General features: G+C 48.7%; 2 protein-coding genes across 2 annotated transcripts in view; one reads left to right on the plus strand and one right to left on the minus strand.

Annotated features, from left to right (window-relative positions):
* The window catches only part of LOC146007968 (glucose-induced degradation protein 8 homolog), a 32,731-nt gene extending 16,377 nt beyond the window's left edge, over nucleotides 1-16,354 (minus strand). The window contains exon 1 of the mRNA XM_083146787.1: nucleotides 16,118-16,354. The gene's annotated coding sequence lies outside the window, so the exon portion shown is untranslated. The remainder of the gene's footprint in view (nucleotides 1-16,117) is intronic.
* A 95-nt stretch (nucleotides 16,355-16,449) lies between these two features.
* DIDO1 (death inducer-obliterator 1) overlaps nucleotides 16,450-24,375 on the plus strand; it is a 62,026-nt gene continuing 54,100 nt past the window's right edge. The window contains exon 1 of the mRNA XM_083146783.1: nucleotides 16,450-16,604. The gene's annotated coding sequence lies outside the window, so the exon portion shown is untranslated. The remainder of the gene's footprint in view (nucleotides 16,605-24,375) is intronic.

The raw sequence follows: 24,375 nt of genomic DNA on the forward strand, positions 1-24,375 counted from the left end.
ACCCAAAAAAATTTAAATAAAAGAGATCAGAAAGTCGCACATATCCCATAATGGTATTAATTAAAAAGTACACTTCAGCCCGCAAAAAATGAGCCCTCACCCAGGTCCGTAGGTGGAAAAATAAAAAAGTTATAAGCCGCAGAACATGGCGACGCGACGCAAATTAGAAAAAACGTAAAATTTTCTATTTTTTTTTTTAGTGGTAAAACGTAACGAAAACTATATAAGTTTGGTATCACCGGAATCGTAACGACCCATAGAATAAAGATAACCCATCATTTTAAACGAACTATGAACTCCAAAAAAAACGTAACCAGCGCAAAATTGTGGAATTGCGTTTTTTTTTCTTTTTACCCCACATTGAATTATTTCCTGATTCCCCAGAATATTATACGGTATAGTAAATGGTACCATTAAAAAGTACAACTTGTCCCGCAAAAAAAAGCCCTCATGTGTCTATATAGCCGGAAAATTAAAAAAGTTACGCTTATTTGAACGCGAGGAGGAAAAAAAAAAGAAAAGTTAACAAAAAACGCCCCGTCGGGAAAGGGTTAAGCACATGATTACAAATAGCATGCCCCTTCTTAGAAAAGAAAATCTGATTTTTTTTACACCAAACTTCCCCCCCAAAACCCTTTATTTTAAAAGATCACTTTCCTGTTCACCTAAAAAAGATGTCGAATGCAAAACGGCGAATCATGGCAAAAATCATGGAGAATGCAATTCTCCATCCTAGCACACTCTCGGCGAATCCCAGTGAAAACCCCATTGAAATACTCCAGCGACTTACAGCGAACATGAAACGGAGAACTCGCCGGCATTCACTGTTTGCTTTCGGTGAACATTGAATAGGGTGAATCACATTTTCAGTGAAACAGATTCACCGCAAGAGTGAAAAAAAATGGAGAATTGGGAGCATTGAATACTGCCCTAACAGTGCATGTTTTAGTGATATCCAGGCTTAATTAGTACCTGAGTGATTCTGATTAAACCATCTGTGCTGAAGCCAGGATATCACTGCACTGTTGGGCCAGTATTCAATGGCCGGGCTGGCAGCGAATCCTGTGTAGGATTCGCTGCACTTTCGCCACAATTCTCCCTTCAGAGAGATTCGCCCAGCAGCCTCCCGTCCTCCCTATTCAACGCGTCAGGGGCTCTCTGCCCCTGACGGCGATAATCACTCTCTGGGGCGAATAGTCCAGGGCTCTCTCCCCTGCTGCTGCGGCTACACTGCCACTGCAGGGGATTGAGCAGAGTCCCGGCGGGGGAGCGCGCTGATACTGCCAGGAGCCCCCGCACAGCATGAGGATGGGGACGGGGATGGCTCCAGCAGCAGTGGCAGACCTCCGGCTCCAGCAGCCCCAGCGCTGACATCTGCGATCATCGCGCTGGGGCTGCCAGAGCCAGAGGTCTGTTGCTGCTGGAGCCGTCCCCGTCCTCTTGCCTGTCAGCTCATGTCCCCCGCATACCCTCCCCCCCACCACCACAACCAGCGCAGCAACACACATGTGTCCCACCTGTGGGGGTGTCCAGTCACTTTGTGGGGGTGAAGAAGGGCTGGCAGGGTGCTGGGATCGGAGCTGCTGCACTCACTGATCCCGATCAGTGCAGTGAATATATGAATATTAATGAGCGGCTCCAGCTCCCGGCCCCCTGCTGGCGAATGTGTAAAAAAAAAAAAAAAAATATTGTTTAAAAAAAAAATATATATATTAAAAATATATTCATGTGCTGCAAGTATATGAATAAAAATAGCATGCCCTCTCATAGGAAAAATATTCAGATTTTTTAACAAAAAAAAAAAATTAAAAACGCTTTAATTTAAAAGATCACATTACAGTTCACCTAAAAAAGATGACGAATGCTAAACGGAGAATCATGGCGAAAATCAATGGAGAAAGCAGTTCTCCATTTGAGCATTGAATACACTGTCGGCGAATTCCACTAAAAACCCCATTGAAAATCACAGGCGAATTGTGGAGAATCATTTACGGCGAATCGGCAGACATTCGCTGTTCATTTGTGGCGAATTGCCTCCATTGAATATGGCGAATTGTTTTTTGTGACAGAAAATTCGCCGTTAACCCAGCGAATTGCCAGATTCACTGAAAAAAAAACGGCGAATCTGAGGCATTGAATACTGGCCTTGGTGTGCCTTGAGGACCGTGATTGGGAATTTCTGCTCTATGTTATGCATGCACACAGGAGTTTTTAGGGTTTAGTGCACATTTTCAGTAGCAAAAAATGTCTCAATTCCATGTACATCAGCATTGCATGCAGCTCTGAATCAACAGACAGCAGAAGGGATTGCTATCAAAGTGCCATACTTTGTAGCGGAATGCGGTCATTTGGTCTACAGCATGATGGTCAACAGTCATTAGGTCGACACCATTAGGTCGAGGTCGACATGGTTCTAGGTCGAAAGGTCATTAGTTCGACAATGTCTAGGTCGAGAGTCAAAAGGTCGACATGGGGTTTTTCACTGTAAACTGTGTCCATATCGACTGTTCAGGTAAAAAAAAACAGTGAAAAACCCTGTGTCGACATTTTGACTGTTGACATAGACATTGTCGAACTAATGACCTTTCGACCTAGAACCATGTTGACCTTTTCCCATGTCGACCTAATGACTGTCGACCATCATGCTGTAGACCAAATGATCCCAACCAGAGGTGCCAATTTATGTTTTTACTGGTGGTTGCTCAATTCAAAAATATAGGGGTTCGGATTCACAGAGAAGGTGTGTCCAAAAAATAATACCAATGCATGTTACGCAGTACAGTAGCCTCTATTATTCAAATGACAGCTGCAGAGTCCCCCTTCTTACACATTACGGCAGCAGAGTACGCCCTTTTTACACATTACGGCAGCAGAGTACGCCCTTTTTACACATTACGGCAGCAGAGTACGCCCTTTTTACACATTACGGCAGCAGAGTACGCCCTTTTTACACATTACGGCAGCAGAGTACGCCCTTTTTACACATTACGACAGCAGGGTACGCCCTTTTTACACATTACGGCAAGTAGAGTCCCCCTTTTTACACTCTGCACTACATTCCCCACAATAAAATAAAATAACTCAGTGCCTCTCTCTATTTGAAATCACCATAAATCCTCTCCCCAGCAACGGCATGGGTGGAGGAGGCGGGATTGGTAAGCTGGACGGGAGACACAGCAGGGTGGAGTGGAAGAAGAGGGTGTGCTGTGACTGAGGAAGAAGAGGGCGGGCCAAGGGAATGCAGGGGGTGGGCCTGGTCTGCAGGATGGGAAGAAGCAAGGTATAGGGGCGGTCTGAGAGTAAGCATTGGGCGGGCCAAAAAATTTGCGGCGGGGGGGGAGGGGGGAAATAGGTAGTTACGCCACTGGTCTACAGTCATATAGTTGACCACTTTGGCATAGTCAATTCATATTCATGGCACATACGTATTCGTATTTACGAATATGAATGCATATGCCATTAAAAGAATATGAGTAGTAATCACCATTCAGTAGAATGGTGATTCCTAATTTATTAACCAGCTGTTTGCAATATATGGGCGGTAATTCGCAATATACTGGAAAATATTCAGGGGTATTTGGCATAAGCCTGCACGGATCAGTCAGATCCATGCAGGCTTCAGTGTAAAAAAAGTTTAAAATAAATAATAATAAAAAAAGGTACTTGTTTCCTAGCACGGCCACAATCGTTGGGATCGTGTACCTTTAAGTTAAGGTACACGATCCCAATGATGGACCCGATTTCCTTTGAAATCAGGTCCATTTAGCCGGCAAAGGTAAAAAATCGGGGCATCGCGTCGGTCGGGACCATTAAAATTGGTCCCGACGCAACCGACGCGATGCCCCCGATTTTGCCATAGGCTTCAATGTTAAAATATTTTTTAACATTGAAATCTTGAGCATCGCGTCGGTCTTGTGCCATTATAATGGCACAAGATGAGATGGACTTGATTAAGTCCATCTCACATTGAAAAAAATGTGAAAAATGTGAAATGGGACAATATGACCCATTTCACATGATATATGGCCCCGTCGTCACCCCACGATAGACGCCAACCCGAAGCGTGGCGAGCGCAGCGAGCCCGTGAGGGGCGGCGGTGCGCGTCCTCCGTCCTTTTCATTCCCCTACTATCCACGTCGGCATGGAGTTGAGAAGTGTGGCGAGCGGACGCGTATACCTGTGAAGTGATACGTGTCCCCTCGCGGGGCTCGCTGCGCTCGCCTCGCTGCGCTCGCCACACTATATATTCTCAACTCCACGCCGATGTGGATAGTAGGGGAATGAAAAGGTCGGAGGACGCGCACCGACGCCCCTCGCGGGCTCGCTGCGCTCCCCACGCTTCGGGTTGGCGTCTATCGTGGGGTGGGGGGGTCTAGGGAATATTTTACATTGAATCCAATGTCAAATCGGGTCCCAGGGACCCTATTCACATTTGATTCAGTCAAAAAATCGGGTCGGTCGCGTCGATCGCATCGCATGCGATCAAATCGCATGCGATGGACGCAATTTTTCCGACACGACCACCCCGATGTAAATTGGTGTGGCCGTGCTAGGAAACAAGTACCTAAAAAAAAGACGTGGGGTCTTCCCCCAAATGGCCATAACCAGCTGCAGGCTCAAACAGCCGGTCCTAGTTTCAAAAGATCACGGTGCAAACCAAATGGGGGTCCCATGGATTTTTTAAAACAAGCACCAGGCTCAAGGTCCGGTCCTGTTTTCCAAAATACGGGGGACAAAACAGGTAGTGCCTGGTCAGGTAAATTCTGGAGGGGAGACCCCTTCACTGGGGGGGGTCCCCACTTTTCCAGGATCCCTGCCCAGGCTGACCGGTCAGGGGGTGAATGCTTTGAAGTGTCTCCCCCAGCTGTAGCATAACCCTGCTGGCTGGTTGGGCTTGGTGCTGGTTCTTGAAATACGGGGGGACCCCTGAATATGTTGTCCCCCATATTTTGGGAACCAGGACCGGCTCCGGTTCCAGATGACCATTTTATCTAGTTTGCCCTGTGATTTTTTATTTTATGAATTCTTTCTTTTCAAAAAAGTTTTCCATCAATCAATAACAGAAACAATATATGTCAAGTAATCCAGGGAATCACAGTGGTGATATAACATGACAACAAAGCACGTGGATGAGAATCACTACATAACATAGGCAGAGATAACTGCAAAAACACAGTCATAAACAGTCATAAATTTTAACATAGAAATAGTAAAGTACAAGAAAGAAAGACAAGGAAGAAAGGAAGGAGGGGGGGGGGGCGGCTCAAGTTTGTGGAGAGGTGTCCTAGTCCTCTATCTAGCTTTCGGATGAGTCTTGGCATCGTACAGCCAGGCGGATGACCAGAACTTGCCCAAGTCTCCCCTAGTGAGGTGGTTGTTTTATGGGCTTCTAGGTATTAGATTTTTATATGAGGGGGTCAATTTGAATTCTAGCCAAGCATCCCACATATGTGCATATGTAGGTAATTTCTCAGGGGTGGAAAAATATATATTGTCCATTGCCATGTAGAAGTCCATGCGCTGGCACCATTTCCACATTGTAGGGGGGGCATTCGAGCACCAGTGGACTGGGAGCACTGCTCTAGCTGTATTATTCATGTGCCTAAGTAGCGATTTCTTGTACTTGGATATGGGTATGTCTGAATGCGACAAGAGCAAAGTCAGGACCGGATGGAACAGGGTGGCCCAGTATTTCCACGACTAATTTCCTTATATCATCCCAAAATGGTAGTGTCAAATGGCAATCCCACCATATGTGGAACAGAGTGCCCTGTTCCTGTCCGCATCTCCAGCAGAGAGGGGACACACCCTTGTAAAATGTATGTAAAATACTTGGGCAGCGGTACCATCTAGTCAGTAGTTTATATTGGGTCTCAACTACTTCTAGGCTAGCTGAACAAGCACTATTGGCCTGGTATACATTGTCCCAATAAATTTTGATCTTTTTGGAGGTGAAATCTTTCTCCCAGGCCTCCTGGTATGTCGGCTCGGGGCATAAGAGCAGATAGTAGTAGCTGATAGATATTAGATATCACGTGTGTGGGAGGCTGTTGTTGGGAACACATCCTCTCAAACGGTGTAAGCACCCTACCCAGTACGTGAATACCCCCTAGTAACGTGATGAAGTGTCGAGTTTGAAGGTAAAACCAATAATCCGATTTGTTCAGGCCTGTTTTCTCTGCCAGTGTCTCAAAAGGTATATATGCCCCAGAGGAGATCAGATGGTGTATTCTGGTGACCCCAGACAACATCTATGGTGACATCTGTCCCGAGGAGCTAGGGAGGAATTTGGGGTTATGAACAATAGGTGTCAATGGAGATATTATGGAAGTGATTTTTAATTTCTTTACCGTCCAATGGGATACTGGGTTCACTACTATGGGGATTGAGACCTCCGCAGGAGAGACAGGCACATAAAATAACTTTCAGTGTGGGTGCACTGGCTCCTCCCCTCAATCTCCCTCCACTAGTCAGTTTTAAAAAATGTGCCTCAGGGAGAGGCAGTGCTTCTGGATGCTCCAGAGTTTTTCGACAGTTTTATTTAAGATTTATTATTTTGGGGCGCTGTGGTGACCACACAGCTGTCCTGCTTCGTGGGTGTCAGGGGAAGGGTCAGTCCCCGGCCTCTTCAGGTGCAGAGCTGACCCTGCTGCAGGACATTTCGGTTCTGTGTGGGGCTTGTCACCGCACAGCATTGCGCCGTGGCGAGCAAGCCCCCCAGCCGCCGCACACCCCTGACAGGTCAGAAGACTACAGTGGTGAGTACAGGCTGGGGGTCCCACAAGGGGACTCCGCAGCCATTTGTTGTGCGGCACGATGACGGGCAGTAATGGCGGCCCTCAAGTAGGGACCGCGTGAACCCCACATCAAGTGACACTGGCACAGGGGTGCTGCCGCTGGACCACCAGGGACACTCCATAGGTTGTTTTAACAAACCGCCATTATGTGCCAGTATAAAATTAGATGAAGCGCCAGCTCCGTGTACAGGGGGGCGGGGCTTCACTCAGAGCGGGACCAGGCTCTGCTGGGCGCGCGCTGTCACTTCCTGCTTCTTCATGCTGCAAGACTCCATTACAGAAAGGGCTCCTCACTGGCGTGGTGGATCCGGGTCCTTGCAGCATGGCAGAGACAGCAAGTTAATAGCGATTTAGCGCTGCAGCGCTATCTGGCTTGTTTATAGACACTGTGTTGTTCAATCACTGTGTATAGCATTACCAGCTCACCCAGATCTGTGAGTTAAGGTTAAGGGTGCACTTGGTTCCCCAATTGCTCTGTTTTCCCCACTGATTAGTTACAAGGCACACATACTACAAAGTCACATAGTCTGTTTCACATACCAGTGGCGTGGTGTGTGCGCGTGAGTGGCTGTGTGGGGGTGAGTTGTACTGCTGTGTATCAGAGGTACTGCCTCATCATGGTAAAAAAGTTTACTTGCATGGTGTGTAGCACCAAGTTTGTACCCAAGTCACAGTCCCAGGTCACTTGTGAAACTTGTATGTCACCACAACCCAGTGGTGCTGACACCCAGATCAGTGGGGTGCCCCCACAGCTTGCAGGGACATCTCAGGCTGATGATCAGGAGCCTGCTTGGGCCTCCAACATAAAGACATTGTTGGATTCTGTAGCTTCACAGCTTTCCACTAACACTCAGCAGACGCAGAGGGTTCAGAGGGAGTTGTCCATGTTATCTGCCAGGGTTGATATTCTACATACCCTTAACATTTCTCCTCCTCCCGCACAGCCCCAGAAGAGGCCGGCTGCTGCAATGGCCCCTGACTCAGATGAGGACGATGAGGACATATTGGAGGAAGGAGAGGAGCAAGTTCAGCAGGAACCAGTCCCTGAGTTAGCAGTACATGGTCCTGAACCACTAATCAGGGCCATTAGGGATGTTTTAGATCTCCCGGTGGAGGCATCCGCAGAAGGGGATCCTTTCTTCATGACTCAGAGGAAACAGCCAGTGTACTTCCCTGAGCAGGCAGAATTAGAAACGGTTTTCAGGGCAGCATGGCAGAACCCTGATAAAAGGTTCATTCTGTCTAAAAGGTTTACAAATGCTTATCCTTTTGAACCTTTGGGCAGGAAGAAGTGGGAGGAGCCACCGGTGGTGGACTCATCTGTCTCCCGCCTTTCAAAGAAGGTGTTGCTGCCAGTCCCGGGTGTATCCACCCTTACGGACAGGGCGGACAGAAGGCTTGAAGCTACCCTCAAGTCTATGTACACAGCTAGTGGGGCCTCTCAACGCCCAGTTCTAGCCAGCTGTTGGATGGCTAAGGCCATTCATACCTGGTCAACCCAGATTCAGGAGGGGTTGTTGGGTGACATGACGGTGGCTCAGATTGGTGACAGTCTGCGTCACATTCAGGACACCGCAAGGATCCTTTGTGAGGCGCAGAAGGAATTGGGCGCAATAAATGCGCGCAATTCGGCCATGGCGGTGTCAGCCAGACGGGCCTTGTGGCTACGGCAGTGGACTGCGGATGTGGACTCTAAAAAGAGCGTGGAGGCTATTCCCTTTACAGGCGAATGGCTCTTTGGAAGTGAACTAGACGGCTGGATTTCCAAGGCCACGGCAGGAAAATCCACCTTCCTTCCATCGGCACCCACAGTAACAAAGCGCACCTTCACAGGTAATTCCCAGCAGTCCTTTCGTGGGAACAGGTTTCGCCCCAAGGCACGGGGCGCCTCCAATGCCAACAGAGGCACGAGAGGAAAGTTTAGGAAACCAAACACCTCAGGTACCCAAGAACATACCAATGCCACGGCTACCTCTAAGCCTGCAGCATGACAGGGTTCTCCCGCCACGAGAATCTCTCGAGGTGGGAGCGCAGTTGTTGCACTTCAGTCATGTGTGGGACGCCTCCGGCCTGGATTCCTGGGCCAGGAGTCTCATTTCACAGGGCTACAGGCTGGAATTCGACAAGCCCCCTCCCAGAAGGTATTTCAAGTCGGCCTTTCCAGCATCCCAGGAGGATCAGGTTTTCCTTCAGGGGGCCATTCACAGGCTCCTTCAGACACAGGTAATCGTGCCAGTCCCAAGCACGGAGCAGGGCCAGGGATATTATTCCAACCTATTCCTTGTACCGAAGCCAGACAGCTCAGCAAGGCCCATCCTGAACCTAAAGTCACTGAACCCCTTCCTTCGGGTGTTCAAGTTCAGGATGGAGTCCTTGCGGTCGGTGATTGCCAGTCTAGAAAGAGGGGAGTTCCTGGCCTCAATAGACGTAAAGGACGCCTATTTACACATCCCAATTTGGCCCCCGCACCAAATCTACCTCAGATTTGCCTTGGGAAAGGACCATTACCAATTCCGGGCCTTACCTTTCGGGCTGTCAACAGCCCGGCGGGTTTTCACAAAGGTAATGGCGGAAATGATGTCACTCCTCAGGCTTCAAAGGGTAAACGTCATACCCTACTTGGACGATCTGCTAATAAAGGCAGGGTCGGCAGAAGCCTTGAGAAGTGCTCTCAATCTGACCATGCAGATTCTAAGAGACCACGGATGGATTCTGAACATGTCCAAATCATCGCTGGTTCCGATCCAAAGGATGTTATTCCTGGGCATGATCTTGGACACGTCGGAACAAAGGGTTTTCCTGCCAATGGAAAAGGTCAGTGCGATACAACAGCTTGTGAGAGAGGTTCTACTGACTCCTTTGGTACAGATCCATCTTTGCCTCAGGCTCCTAGGCAAGATGGTGGCTTCATTCGAAGCAATTCAATTTGGCCGTTTCCATTCCAGAGTCCTGTAGCTGGATATTCTGACAAAATGGTCCGGTTCCCCCCTGCAGATGCACAGGAGGATTGGCCTTGCAACAAGAACCAGGATCTCGCTAGTGGTGGCTAGATTCATCCAATCTGTTGGCAGGCCGACGGTCCCAGATCCAGGACTGGATTCTGGTAACCACAGACGCCAGCCTGAGGGGCTGGGGGGCTGTGACACAGGGAGTCCGCCTCCAAGGTCGGTGGTCCCCACTGGAGTCCAGTCTACATATCAACAAGCTGGAGTTGAGGGCGGTCTACTATGCCCTGTTACAGGCGGCTCCATTGTTACAGGGCAAGGCGGTCCAGGTCCAGTCGGACAATGCCACCACTGTGGCTTACATAAATCGACAGGGTGGTACGAAAAGCATGCCTTGCATGAGGGAAGCGACAAAGATACTCTCTTGGGCAGAACAGAATGTCCAGGCCCTGTCAGCAATCTTCATCCCGGGAGTCGACAACTGGGAGGTGGACTTCCTGAGTCGTCACGACCTTCACCCGGGAGAGTGGGGGCTTCACCCTCAAGTGTTCAACACCATAGTGTCGACCTAATGGCTTCACGATTGAACCACAAGGTAGAGAGGTATTGTGCACGAACCAGAGATCCAGGGGCGATAGCAGTGGACGCTCTTACTTGGACCTGGGATTTCCAATTAGTGTACCTGTTCCCACCACTCCCATTGTTGGCATGGGTGCTAAAGCGGCTTCGGCATCAGGAGACATAAACCATACTGTTGGCACCAGATTGGCCACGAAGGGCCTGGTACGGGGACATTCAGGCCATGCTAGTGGAAGACCCGTTCGTCTTTCAGGACTTACAGCGGCTACGTTTAACGGCCTGGAGGTTGAGCGGCAGATCTTAGTCCACAAGGGTCTACATCCCTCTGTGGTCACTACCATGATAAAAGCCAGAAAGCCGGTGACGGCTTCTCATTATCATGTTATATGGCAAAGATATATTGCCTGGTGCGAAAGAAATACCTTACCTCCGGATATTTTTCAAATAAACAGCCTGCTGCGGTTCCTTCAGGCTGGGTTGGAGAAGGGACTCCGATTGGGATCCTTAAAGGTCCAGATATCTGCGCTGTCGGTGTTTTTCCAGAGAAAGATTGCGGCCTTGCCAGAAGTACAAACCTTCCTACAAGGGGTCCTGAGGATTCAGCCCCCCTTTGTGCCACCCACTGCACCGTGGGATTTGGAGGTGGTTCTTACTTTTCTAAGATCTGCTAGGTTTGTTCCACTAGAGGAGTCTTGAGTTGCGACACCTCACTTGGAAGACGGTTGTACTGCTGGCCCTGGCTTCGGGCAGGAGGGTGTCCGAGCTTGGGGCCTTGTCATGTAGGAGTCCTTATCTAGGCCCTTATTCTGGTTGGTGCGGTCAGAGCCGCACACGGGGCTCCGACCGCACAAACCAAGGGCCGCCCACCCGACGGATCGCCACGGCCGTCCGTACACGGACGGCTGGCGATCCGCACAAAAATGGTGGAGGCTACGCCTCCACCATGGTGGGAGCTGCCCCCTGCCTTCGATGGTCGACGACCATCGAAGGCAGGCCCGCACGCCGCGGCAGCTCCCGCAAGCTCAGACCACACGGACAATCGTCCGTGTGGGAGCTTGAAAGGGGGCTGAAAGCTGACATCCGGCGACGTCAGCTTTCCGCCCCCATGTCATGGTAATGAGGGCGTCATGCCCTCATTACCATGCATACGCCCCGCGTTTGCATGGGAACGCCCATGAAACGCGGGGCGTACACATAGGGTAATGAGGGGCTGAAGCCCCTCACGCCCCTATACGCCCCCTTTGCGGCGGACGAAATCCGTCTGCGGCGAAGGGGGCTGCACATGCGCAGAATGACCTCTGCGCATGTGCAGAACAAAAACATCGGCGGTACGGCCGCACGCGGGCCGTACCGAGCCGAGTAGAATAAGGGCCCTAGTGTTCCACGACGATAGGGCTGAGCTCAGGACTAGACCACATTTTCTTCCAAAGGTTGTGTCTGGGTTCCACCTAAACCAACCTATTGTGGTCCCTTCTAGCGCGGCACATCCAGATATACCTGATTCCTTGGATGTGGTCCTAACCTTAAAAGGGTATGTCAAGCGCACAGCTAGGATCCGAAAGACGGACAGCCTCTTTGTGCTTTATGATGCGCAGAAGAAGGGGTCACCTGCTTCTACGCGGACCATAGCCAGATGGATACGATGTACTATACAAAAGGCCTATGCAACAGCTGGTTTATCCCTTCCTTTTTCAGTAAAGGCTCATTCAACCAGATCTGTAGGTACTTCTTGGGCGGCTGCTCGAGGGGTCTCGGCCATGCAACTTTGTAGGGCCACTACTTGGTCAGGTCAACACACTTTTTTGTAAAGTTTTACAAATTTGACACCCTGGCTAGGGAGGATTCCCAGTTCGGGAATGCGGTTCTGCAGCAGACTCCGCACGTTCCCACCCGTTCTGGTAGCTTTGGGACCTCCCCATAGTAGTGAACCCAGTATCCCATTGGACGGTAGAGAAAATAGGATTCCTTTCTCGTAGTCCATATGGGATACTGGGAACCCGCCTCAGTGCGGCTATTCTGCTGTAAGTTTTCTGCTTTTTATTACGTTAAGGCTTGTTGCCTTATTGTCTATAGGACGGTTATATATATGGATATAGATACATATACATATATACTTTTTTCTGGTTAAAGGTGTCCTCTGAAAGTGTTAGGATTCACCTTTTCTATGTTTGTTTGTTTGGGTGTGCTGGATGAATCTCACCACAGTAAATTATCACATACTCCTCACATGCTCTCCTTCGTCACAGTTTTTTCATTAACTGACTAGTGGAGGGAGATTGAGGGGAGGAGCCAGTGCACCCACACTGAAAGTTCTTTTATGTGCCTGTCTCTCCTGCGGAGGTCTCGATCCCCATAGTAGTGAACCCAGTATCCCATATGGACTTCGAGAAAAGGATTTACCGGTAGGTACCCAAAATCCTATTTTCACTCTCAGCTTTGTTCCACAGTTTTAAGGTTGGGCTTACTAGTGGGTGATCAACACTTCCCACTGCTGAGCACCAAGGTATAAATTTGAGATGCATCCCAGTAGAGTCGGATTCAATAGCCACCCATTGTTTATCTGTTGAAGCCCTGTGATTTTTAGAAACCAGGACCGGCTGTTTGAGCCCAGGGCTGGTTATGGGCGTGGGGGGACCCCATGCCTTTTTTTATTATTTATTTATTTTTATTACATTTTTTTTTTACACTGCAGCCTGCAAAGAGCTGCCGACTAGTATTATATTTAGCGGCCATATATAGAGCTTTTAAATACAAATAGGGATCTGGCGTAATATGTCCGCCTACACCATCAGCCAAATATGAATCAGTAAATACGGCAGATTAGTACATTTTGGGAAAAACACGACCGATGGCGGTCATATTCATTTGTATAAAGAATATGAATACGACTGTGTCATAGTCGTATCCTTAGTAAATTTCCCCCTTTGTATCTTAACTATAAACTACAGTATGTTGAAACTACACTTTATAGCAGGGGTGGCCAACCGGTCAGAGGTAAAGAGCCGAAAAATATCGGTAGTAAAGCTAAAGAGCCGACATCATGCGCGCGCCGAAGGCGCATGCGCCAAAAAAAAGTGGTGTAGTCTATTTTGACCCCTTGGTTGGGTGTGATACAAATATGCCTCCAATAGTGCATATTATGCATACATATGCCCCCAAATAGTGCCAGATACACATATGCCCCACACAGTGCCAGGTATGCACCACACGGTGCCGGGTATGCCCCCACAGTGCCAAAAAGCTTGTATGCCCCCACAGTGCCACAAACTGCTATGTCCCCACAGTGCAAATTTCCCAGCAGCAGCACTCATCATTGTTGCTGCTGCTGCCAGGTGGGGAGAGGACAGTCTGGTGTCCCCCTGCAGTCCTCCTGTCATGTCACCGATAGGAGGAGAGCACAGCACACCGCGCGTCTCCTTCCCCCTCATTTCCCTGTGACTGGGCCGCCCACCAATCAAAGCTCGCTGGCCGGCTCCTGATTGGCTGCTGGCCCACGAGCTCTGCTTGGCGGACGGCCCAGTCACAAGGATGCACAGTAAGGGGTAGGAGAGATGCGCAATGCGCGCTCTCCTCCCCTCAGAAGGAGAAGGGATTCAGGGAACTGGCAGCAGGGGGGACTGGGACGGACGGTGGGCGGCAGGCAGCAGTGGGAGCAGGAGCCGCACTTTACAAGGGGGAGAGCCGCATGAGGCTCAAGAGCCACAGGTTGGCCACCACTGCTTTATAGGGACAATTCAATAGTTTTCCACTAGAGGCGCAAAACATCACTAGGGGACAATTCAAATGTTTTCCACTAGGGGCGCAAAACAGCACTGCTGCTTCCACTAGGGGCGCAAAACAGCAATTAAGTTGTTGCATTGTTTAGATGCCTGAAATTTTTTTCCCCCTAGCCTGTTGATGTGCCAGAAGAAATATGGGTAGTTGTGTATTATCGCGGCGCCCAAGTTTCTTACGTACGGCACCGTAGGAGCATCGCATCGCAAGGGCCATTTTAAGGGCCGTGCGATGCGATCTAATTTTCCTATGTAATTTATTCACTGCTCTCTTAGCCCCAGGGGATCACATCGCATCGCACTTCCCGCATATATAGGGTGTACGATGCCATGACATTATGTATACAGTTATATTATTGTATGACATACAAGGAGGTTTTAGGCACCTTCCCCCCACTATCCACGCCACCCCGAAGCATGGCGAGCGGCAGTGGAACGCGTCCTCTGACCTTTTCATACCCCTACTATCCATGTCGGTGTGGAGTTGACTTTATATAGTGTGGCGAGCGCAGCGAGCCACCGAGCCCGAAGCGTGGTGAGGGACGCGGATTACTTTACATGTATTCCGCGTACCCTCGGCACGATTCGGGCTCGGTGGCTTCCTGCGCTCGCCACACTATATAAAATCCACTCCACGCCGACGTGGATACTAGGGCTATGAAAAGGTCAGAGGATGCATTCCGCTGCGCTCGCCACGCTTCGGGGTGGGGGGGGGTTCCTAAAACCTCATTGTATGTCATTATTGAATACCTAATGGCATCGTTCACCCTATAAAATATATGTTAGAGAGCACTGAAAATATTACATAAGAAAATCGGATCGCATCGCATGGCACTTAAAATGGCCCATGCGATGCAATTTTCCTACGCAGAATAGCCCACTAAGCAAATAGCTTAGTGGACGCCGTGATAATACACAAGTACCGAAATATGTGCAAAGTCTTTAGTTTAGACGCCAGAACAGGAGTTTGGTGCCTTAACCTGGATCTGCTCAATGCTGAACTAAAGCCCCCATACACTACTGCGACTTCTACCCTGGAGAAGTCGCACCTGATCCCCATAGGACCTTCCCGGGTGGCAGTATCGCATTAGGTCCTTTTGCATGTGATATATATTGCATGTGATACCATTCCCTGACACTGGGATCTCTGATTCAGTGACTGTGCATTGGATCAAATGTCAAACACCTGCAATTTGGCCACTTTTCCCCCGACTTCTAGGCCCCATCCATCGGAATCCGTTGAAAAGTCTCCAAATCGGACAAGTGTATGGCCAGCTTAAGTAAGGGCCTATTTTGTTAGTAAACAAAATGCATGCAAATGGGCAAAGCCATGCTGCATTGCCGGTGAGACAGATGTAAAATGTGCAGAGACTAAAGGCCCATACACGCTGGGCGACTTTGAGCTGAAAGCCACTCAAAACAGCCTGTTTGAGTGGCTTTCAGCTCAAAGCCGCCCAGTGTGTATGCCCCAGCGATGAGCGCTGCTGCGCACTCCCGCATAATCGCTGGGAAAGCCGTTCATCTGCTGGTATTACCAGCAGATTAGCAGCGTTGAGGATGGCTTTGCTCAGCTCTGCGCTATGCAAAGCCGTCCTCCCCCCTTCGTCGGCGCCGGCCAGGAGGAAAGCCGCTCAATGTGTATGCACTGAGTGGCTTTCCCCGCAGCGATGATTAACATCATTGCTGTCCATACACGCTGGGCATAGTCGCCCAGTGTGTATGGACCTTTAAGCTGTGTACACACTGGCAGTTATATCGGCCGTCCAATCAAACTGCCGACATGTCGCTGTACCATCGACCAGCGTGTATCAGCAATATGCCTGTGAATGGTGTCAACGTTGTTCTCTGCACCTTGATAAAGGGACCATAAGGTCTCGAAACGTAGGAAGTTATCAGGTCTCCTGTCTCTTCATTTCTACTGAGTGCTGCCATCACCACGCAAATATACAGCCAGTGTGTATGGACTTTTACTAGTATAGCTATGCTTCTATATATCAGTTAGAGCCCCACTGCACGGCTTTACCTGGCCCATACTGCTGTTAAAATGGTCCTGCCGTAATCTGAGTCGGAGTTAGCTGTTGCACCAACATTATGATTATGAAATGGCCGCAGACGGTACCATGGAGACTGTTACCACAGAGTTGCTGCCTAGGCAGCCATTTTCTGCGGTGCAGCGGATGGCAGCAAATCCTTTACTGTACGCGTGCAGCTGCTAATGGGGCGTTGCGATACGGCGAACACACGGGGGTAGGGGGGACTTCCTGTAAAAATATTAGCATAAGACACCACTGATCAGTGTGTACAGTTGAAGAAGGAATGTTACGGGCGCCATTAGCGCTACACGTTAGTGTACTACGGCCTCAGTATAGACGCGCATGCGTACTGCCGCTCCCCAGCAGAGGGCGCAGCCGGCGCCTCCCTCGTGTGTTCCGTGCTGTGTATCCGCAGAGACCCCGTAGATGAGCAGCTAATGGCGGCGGTTGTCGTGTGAGAGAGGCTCGGCGAGTGAGGTGAGCAGGCGGGAGAGAGGGGGAACCGGGGGAGATACTAGCAGTATGGGTCATCCGCACCCGTATACTGCCACCGGGCACACGGGTTCTGCGGACTGTGCACAGCGCCGGGTCACGTACAAAATGGAAACTCATTGCTCGTGTTGTAGTCGGCGAGGGCTGGCGTTCAGGATTAATAAGAGGACGTGCAGACTGTCCTATACCGGTTATCCGGGCGGGGCAGGCCGCGCTGTGTACCGGGAGGCCGCTGTGCACCGGGACGAGTCACCCGAAACGGCTGAGGCAGGCCGCTGTGCACCGGGGCGTGTCACCCGAAACGGCTGAGGCAGGCCGCGCTGTAACGGGACGGGTGAGGCAGGCCGCTGTGCACCGGGACGTGTCACCCGAAACGGCTGAGGCAGGCCGCGACGGGACGGGTGAGGTATGTCGCTGTGCACCGGTACGTGTCACCCGAAACGGCTGAGGCAGGCCGCGCTGGAGCGGGGACGGTGTGTATTAGAGATTGGCGGAAGTAGAGGGCGGCCATTTCATGTGCCTTGGAATTTAGGCCTACACACACTGAGGAGCGGGGGTCGGGGGTGTATTGGAGGACATTGCAGGAGGGAGAGGTTATTTGGGCTGCATTACAGAGCAATTGGCAGAGCGTATATATGGTGTAGTTTAGGAGGGTGTTGAGTGTGTATGGGAGCTATGCAGGGGGAGAGGTGACATTGATGGGCAAGAGGCACTTCTGGTCCTGGTGGTAGGAGGACGTGATACGCGGAGGAGGGGAGCATGCATCTTGGGGATATAGAGGATTGAGAAGAATTTGCCCAATGGGGGAGTATTTGCAAGATGGGGAATATACTCTGGAAATAGCCTGAAGGCGAGGTTCATAGGAGGACACTGGGGACGGATAGCTTACTCCGTGCATATGGGAGACCCCATACTACTGGGTACACTTCAGAAAACCACACGATGGAGGGTTTATTCTCTTTATATTGAAGTACAGGCAGGAAATACTGGTTTAGTATTTGGGGTGCAAATGTAGAACACTTAATTAATTCGGGGGTGATTGGAGACTATTCCGGGATATTGAATTTGTGGAGGTAAAGGGCCCTGCTGGTGTTAGCAAGATAGAAATACAAGTCTTCCCCTTAGTTAAACTTTGGTCAGTTTAGATCACGGTGTGCTATGCGTGCTTACTTTTCTGATTCGGAAGTAGTTGGAATTCTACCTTTTGTACTTTAACTGGACAGATTCCTTATAAATCCATTTAATTTGTGCTGCTGTAAATATAGTGGGTGTTGGTTGTTACTTCTAGCCTGATGGATCTCCACTCCCCATAATACTGTATGTGAGATATCATTTGCCTGATAAAATCTGCCGAGCTGTGGAAAGAGACACATTTGTAAACAGCGTGTTGGATGAATGCTCATAACAAATGTAAAGGCTGTATTGCATACTATTTTAAGCAGTACGTGGTTTAAGTATGTATAGAGTAAAGTTTAAATGGTTGATTTTCTTAAATCTTGTGTGACTGGTATCTGAGAGATCATTTATTTCATTTCATCCTTCACTTGTGACCTAATTCCTGTTTAACACCCAGCTTGGACCTTGATACATTTGTAACAAACACAATCCTTGTTTATACAGTTTGGCTGTTTACTTTGCATTGTGGGTAGTGCGCATTATGGCAGATCACAGGTTCTCAAACTCGGTCCTCGGACCCTACACAGTGAATGTTTTGCAGGTCTCCCAGAATCACAAGTGAAATTATTAGCTCTACATGTGGATCTTTAAAATGTGTCAATGATGCGGGGGACCTAGTTTGAGAACCCCTGAGGTAGATCATACAACACAGCAACATTTCTAATGCGGTCTACGCAGGGGGTGGCTGTGCTGTGCGATGTGTGCTGAGTGATCTGTTGGGCCAGTGTTCTCCCGTGAGAACACTGGCCCTGACCGGTGCTATAACTAGATGTATCCAGCATGCTGGATCTTAATCGCTGGGTGATTGCAACGCGTGCATCATTGTCGCTGTGGCCCCTACACACAGAGCGATGTAGGGGCATTTTTCTAAGCAATCTAGTCAGATCACTTAAAACAGGGTTGGACAAATTTCTTTAAATCTAGGAGCCAGAAACTAATAATGGGGACAGTGCGTGCCGAAGGCGCACCTTAAAAATGTACACACACCATAATGGCCATTGCATATATAACACGCCGTAATGTCCATTACACATTATACCAAACAGTGTAATGCTCATTACATATAATACAACATGCAGTAATTACATATTATGCCACATACGTTCCTCTTATCTTCATGCTTGTTGCTATGGGTTTCATGGTTGATGCCAGGAGTTAACATGCTCATTACCAATGGGGTTTTATGCTTTGCCATGGTTAAATACTTATTTCTGTGGGGTTACCATGCTCTGCCAGGGGTTAACCTGCTCTGCCAGGGGTAAATGCTTGTTGCTATGCCATGCTCCCTGCTAACAGCAGCTGGGGGTTAGTGGCAGCGGCGGTGGGCAGTTACATGGTGGCCTTGCACCCGTAGCTGCTGTGTGCGGGGAAGGCTGGGCTTTGACAGCGTCATGGGGTTAGTGGTGGCAGCGCAGATTACCCTTCCAGTCGTAGTTGTACTGCTGTGTGCGGGGAGGTGCCGGAGCTTCTGCTATGTGAGGGGGAGCTCTGGCTCTGACAGTGGCTGGGAATTAGTGGTGGTGGTGGTGGTGGCGGCGGCTGGGTACATGGTGCATTACCAACCGGAGCTGGTGCTACTGTGTGCAAAGGAAGGCTGGGCGTCTGCCATGCACCGGTCATGACTAGATTCTGCTCCAATCCAAAATTGTATATGTCCAGACTGCTTCTTTGTTAGCCAGTAATAACCTTAACATACCACTTCACTACAGAGAGCTGCTTTCACTAATATACAATTAGAAACATGTTGTGACTGAAGGCTGAAATTGACTCATACACAGGGTCAGCCATAACAATCAAAGCCAGATTCTTAGGCAGTTTGTTCCCGTGGTTATTTAGCTATACCCCTTTTAAAACAAAAACAGAACGCTAGACCTGGGTTATTACCATGGCTTCCCTTTGCTGACCCTAATGACAACCGGTGAGTAGGCTCTCAATAGGCTTATAACTGGACCCAGGTCTGATGACCAAGGTCACTTGTTTACACTGTCCTGTTACTCTTGTCCAACCTTGCTTACTACTGGGTTGTGCCCATTTTATATGATCACCCAACCCAGGTCAAACTTTTCCCTGATTTTGGGTATAGTTTGTTTTTTTTTTCTTGCAGAAGAAGTTTAGATTAAAACCAATCTACCGTGCGCTTATAAGCAGCTCTGGGTGCCGTACTGATTATATGAAGAACCACTTCAAAAACATACAATACCAAGAACAGTTCTTCAAAAACATACAATACCAACAACAGAACAATCAGACCGCTCCCTAGGCGCTGGATGTAAACTCTCTCTCTTTTTCCGGGGGATTTGACCCAAAAAGAAGAGAAGGAGAAACACAATGTTTTTTTCTTACTTGCCTAGTGCCCAGGTTCTCATCTGTGTCCATCTTTCAAGGCATTCCCGGTCCCAATAATTCATTGTGAGGATGCGCTGGTGACGCCACCAGTTACAGCCACGCAATGCATCATTGGGACCGGGAGTGCCTTGAAAGATAGGTGCTCAGAGACACCTAGGGAGTATAAAAACACTTTTGCTAGGTGCTGGAAGGGTGGGTCCACCCAACAAATTAAAAAGCAAGATATTCCATAAAACTACGTTGTTCTGAATATTTATGTTTTTGGCTATCCGGAAAAGGCATACCCAACCTGTATATAATACACAATCTTTTTTTTTTTATTTTTTTTTATTTTACAGTTACCATCTTATTTCATATAAACTATTGTTCTTATTTCACTGGTGTCAACTATTTTTACCCATTTTTTATTTTTTTTTATATTTGAGAAATAGCCTCTCGAGACCACCGTTCAATATGCCAGGCTGTTCTTTATTTTGGTTTATGACAGAAGTACGGCTATTCCATTGTTTAATTAGGCTTGCACTTCCTGCCAACTTTATCCTAAAACATTTACAATATAGTCTGCTGTTCTGCTTTTTGAAAATGATTTCCCATATCTGAAAATTCTTTATTGCAGAATATTTATCTCCATTTAGTAACTAGTGGGGACTAAAACATTTATATTATATGTCAGGGCTCAACAAATTTTTTGAAAATCTAGGAGCCAGACAAACTGAAAGCCAAAGGCGCATAACAAAAATTTAAACCGTTATGCCTATTACATATTATACCACATGTCATAATGCCCGTTACACGTTATGCCACACACCGTAATACCTATTACATACACCACAAACTGTAATGCCCATTACCAAACATCAGGGGTGGATCCAGAAAAAAATACATGGGGCACCCCTCCCTAGCCACCGTACGCGGCCTCCTAACTGCCTAAACCCCCCCCCCAGAAGCAGTCTCCTAATTGCTTTCACCCAGCAGCATTCTCCTAACTGTACCCCCCTCACCCTGCAGCAGCGTCCTAACTGCTGGTGAGAGTGGGTACAGATAGGAAGCTGTTGCTTGGTGAGGGGGTACAGTTACCACCCTAACCCAGCAGCAGCCACCTAACCATCCTCCACCCAGTAGCAGCCCCCTTCCTCTCCCTCATTCACCTGGCAGCAGCGCCTCTCACCTTCACTAAAAAGATGCTGACTTGGCTGACCTGGAAGCCTCAGCGGCAGTATATTGTCCCACTGTAGTGGCCGGAGCGCGTTATTCCTTGGCCTCAGCAGAGCAGCCTCTGCATGGCCACAGTCAGGACATAGGCAGGTGAGCAGCGCCCGCCCCACCACACATTCAAACACCCACAGCTCAGCAGCATCCAATCAGCATAGAAATCTGGACACAGGCAGGTCACGCACCTTGGACAGTCCAGAGGTCACCTACAGCTCAGCAGCGTTTGTACCGCTCTACTGACTGCACGGTAATTAGTAGCTGCTGCTGCCCTAACTTAAAAAGTCTCTGTATCAGATCAGGTCCGCGGCACTCTATTTCAAAACTTGAGGAAGCTCGCGATCCAGCCAATCGGGAGCTATCCCTGCACCTGCTCCCGATTGGCTGCTGAACTGCTCCGATCAGCTCGAGAGCGGCCTCGAGTTTTGAAATAGCCGCGCGGTGGATCTGATCTGATACAGTCAGACCGGCTGGGTTGTCTGCCCAGCATTAAAGCAAGCCTCCACTGACTCTGCCCGGCTCGATCTGCTTCCTGGCAAATCTGGTTGCCAGGAAGCAATCTGGTTGACCTGGCGCCTGGGTTTTGTCGAGCCCTTTTATATTTACATAATGGGGCGAATTTGGTGGCATGTTGAGATGCGCAAAACATCACACGTTTGAGTGCGCAAACATAACTTTTCGCATTGTTCTGTATGGCTAAACCCGACGTTACTTACTATTTCAATATCGCCCCGCAATGCATTACTTAATATGGGAGATGAGTCAAGATTAATTATATGATTATGCCCCTATATGTACAGGTTATTCATCCATATGGCCCCTGTTTAAAACATTTAATATAAAAACAACCCTTAAACTGCACAGCTATTCCTGTATGGATGCAGGTTAGACAGAAATCCACGTAAACGTGCAACTTTGCTCGCTGTTCTAATGCACCTTGTTTTAATATATGAAAAAAGCGTGCAGTTTTCATATCGGGCAGTATTCAATGTGAAATTTCGCCGTGTGCAGCGAATCCTGTTTAGGATTCGCTGCACACTCGCTGTGTTCCGGAGGGCTGGCTGCCACTCGCTCTCTCCGTATTCAATGTCGGAGGGGCGAGTTGCCCCTCGAAGCGAATCTTAACCCCTGCAGCGGACAAGCGTCCGCGGCAGTGAGCTGTGGGACGGTAGCAGGGAGAATGAAGTCTCCCTGCCTGCCCCAGAACGTATGTGGGGGGGGGGGGGGCTCCCCGGGACCCAGGCAGCACAAGCTGCCCTTCCCCCCAGAGCCAGCAGGGGACCGGGTATAGTCACTGCACCCGAACATGCATATGTAATGATCGGGTGCAGTGAATATATGAATATCTAATGAGCGGCTCGGCTCCCGGCCCCCTGCTGGCTGCTCTGTGTAAAAAAATAATTTTTTTTTTTTAAATTAAAATATATATTCATGTGCTATAATCACATGAATAAAAATAGCATGCCCCTTCTCAGAATAAAATTCCTGATTTTTTTTTACACCAAAATTAAAACAAAAAAACTTTTATTTTAATAGTTCACATTCCACTTCTCCATGAAAAGATGGAGAATTGCTACACGGCGAAAACCACTTAGAAAGACGGCGAGAAGTGCACATTGAATAGGGTTGCTCGCTTTTTGAAAGCAAAAGTCTCCGTCCTACGCGAGAAAAGCACAAACTCGCCATAAAACACGGCAAATTTTTCTCATTGAATACTACCCATAGTGGTCATAGGTAACAATGTTCCAAAAGGTCATCTTCTTTTTCCATGCTCTCATTAAATTGATCCGTATGGAATCGATTCACTTTTTTGATTGTACTATGTAATACCCCTTTCACACCAGCCAAATTTCCCTGGTTGGGCCCGGTAACAACCCGCGACAAGCGCTGGTGTGAAAGGTTCCTGGGCTAAAATCCTAGCAAAAATTGACAGGATTTCAACCCTGCTATGGAAAAGGGTTATTGCCGGGGATCTGGCCGGTGTGAAAGGGCTAGGGGGTTCTTACCCACGTTGTAGGTCCTCTGTGTGCTTTCAGGCCAGGGATCCACTCAGGTGGCGGGCGCAAATGACAGGACAGCGGCGGATGCAGATGACGCTGGAGAGCTGCGTCATCTAAACCCGCCGCCAGTGTGGATCCCCAGCCTGCACCGACGACCAGCAACTGGGATGAGTACTCTCCTACTCCTCCCCACCGCCTGACAGCCTCCTCCCGCCCCCTTCACACACCAGAAAATGCAGGGACTTTTCTGGTGTGAAAGGGACCAACCCGGGAATGGTCCGGCATGATTCCTGGGCCATATTCCCGGGTGGGTCCCTGCATGTTCTGGTGTGAAAGGGGTATAACAGATTACTACTTAGTTTATTAGATGAGGTAAGTCTGACAGATGAGTTTACTTTTATCTAAAGGTGTCTCAGAGTGTGGTGGGGTTTATTTACCAAGATGGGAGTTCTATTGAAGATGAAATGTTGTCCATAGCAAACATACAGAATAGTGTTCATTCTAGCACCCGCTATCTTTGAAAGCCCATGCAGTTCTGTTCCCTGCCTGGGGTGTCGCTGTCTGCTGGGATGTTTCTAGCACATGTCTGGTTTGCATAACAGTGCTGATATACAGACCACACTGTGCAAGATGGACTACAGCAGACAGCGACAACACCAGGCAGGGAAGGAACTGCATGGGTTTTAAAAAGATAGCTGGTGCTAGAATGAACACTACAGAATCTACTTCTTGAGCACTTTTTTAGAAGATAATAGCTAGAATCTGATTGGATGCAATTACCAACATCACATCTTTAATAGATGTCCAATCTTATTATGTAAACCCCTATGTGTTTTTGTTGTTTTGTGTAGCTGCTGCTTGGCATATTTATTTTAACATTTTGGTAAAAAGCATATTTTTACCAATACAACCATAGGCAATATAGCCAACCCATAGTACTTGCTGAAACCATTAGAACTATTCCTTTATCTGCTTGATGCCTTACATTCATGGGCATCTCAGGAAAAGCACAAGAGATGGGATTA

This window comes from Crinia signifera, chromosome 6, assembly GCF_055691185.1.
Source record: "Crinia signifera chromosome 6, ASM5569118v1, whole genome shotgun sequence".
Lineage (NCBI taxonomy): Eukaryota > Metazoa > Chordata > Amphibia > Anura > Myobatrachidae > Crinia > Crinia signifera.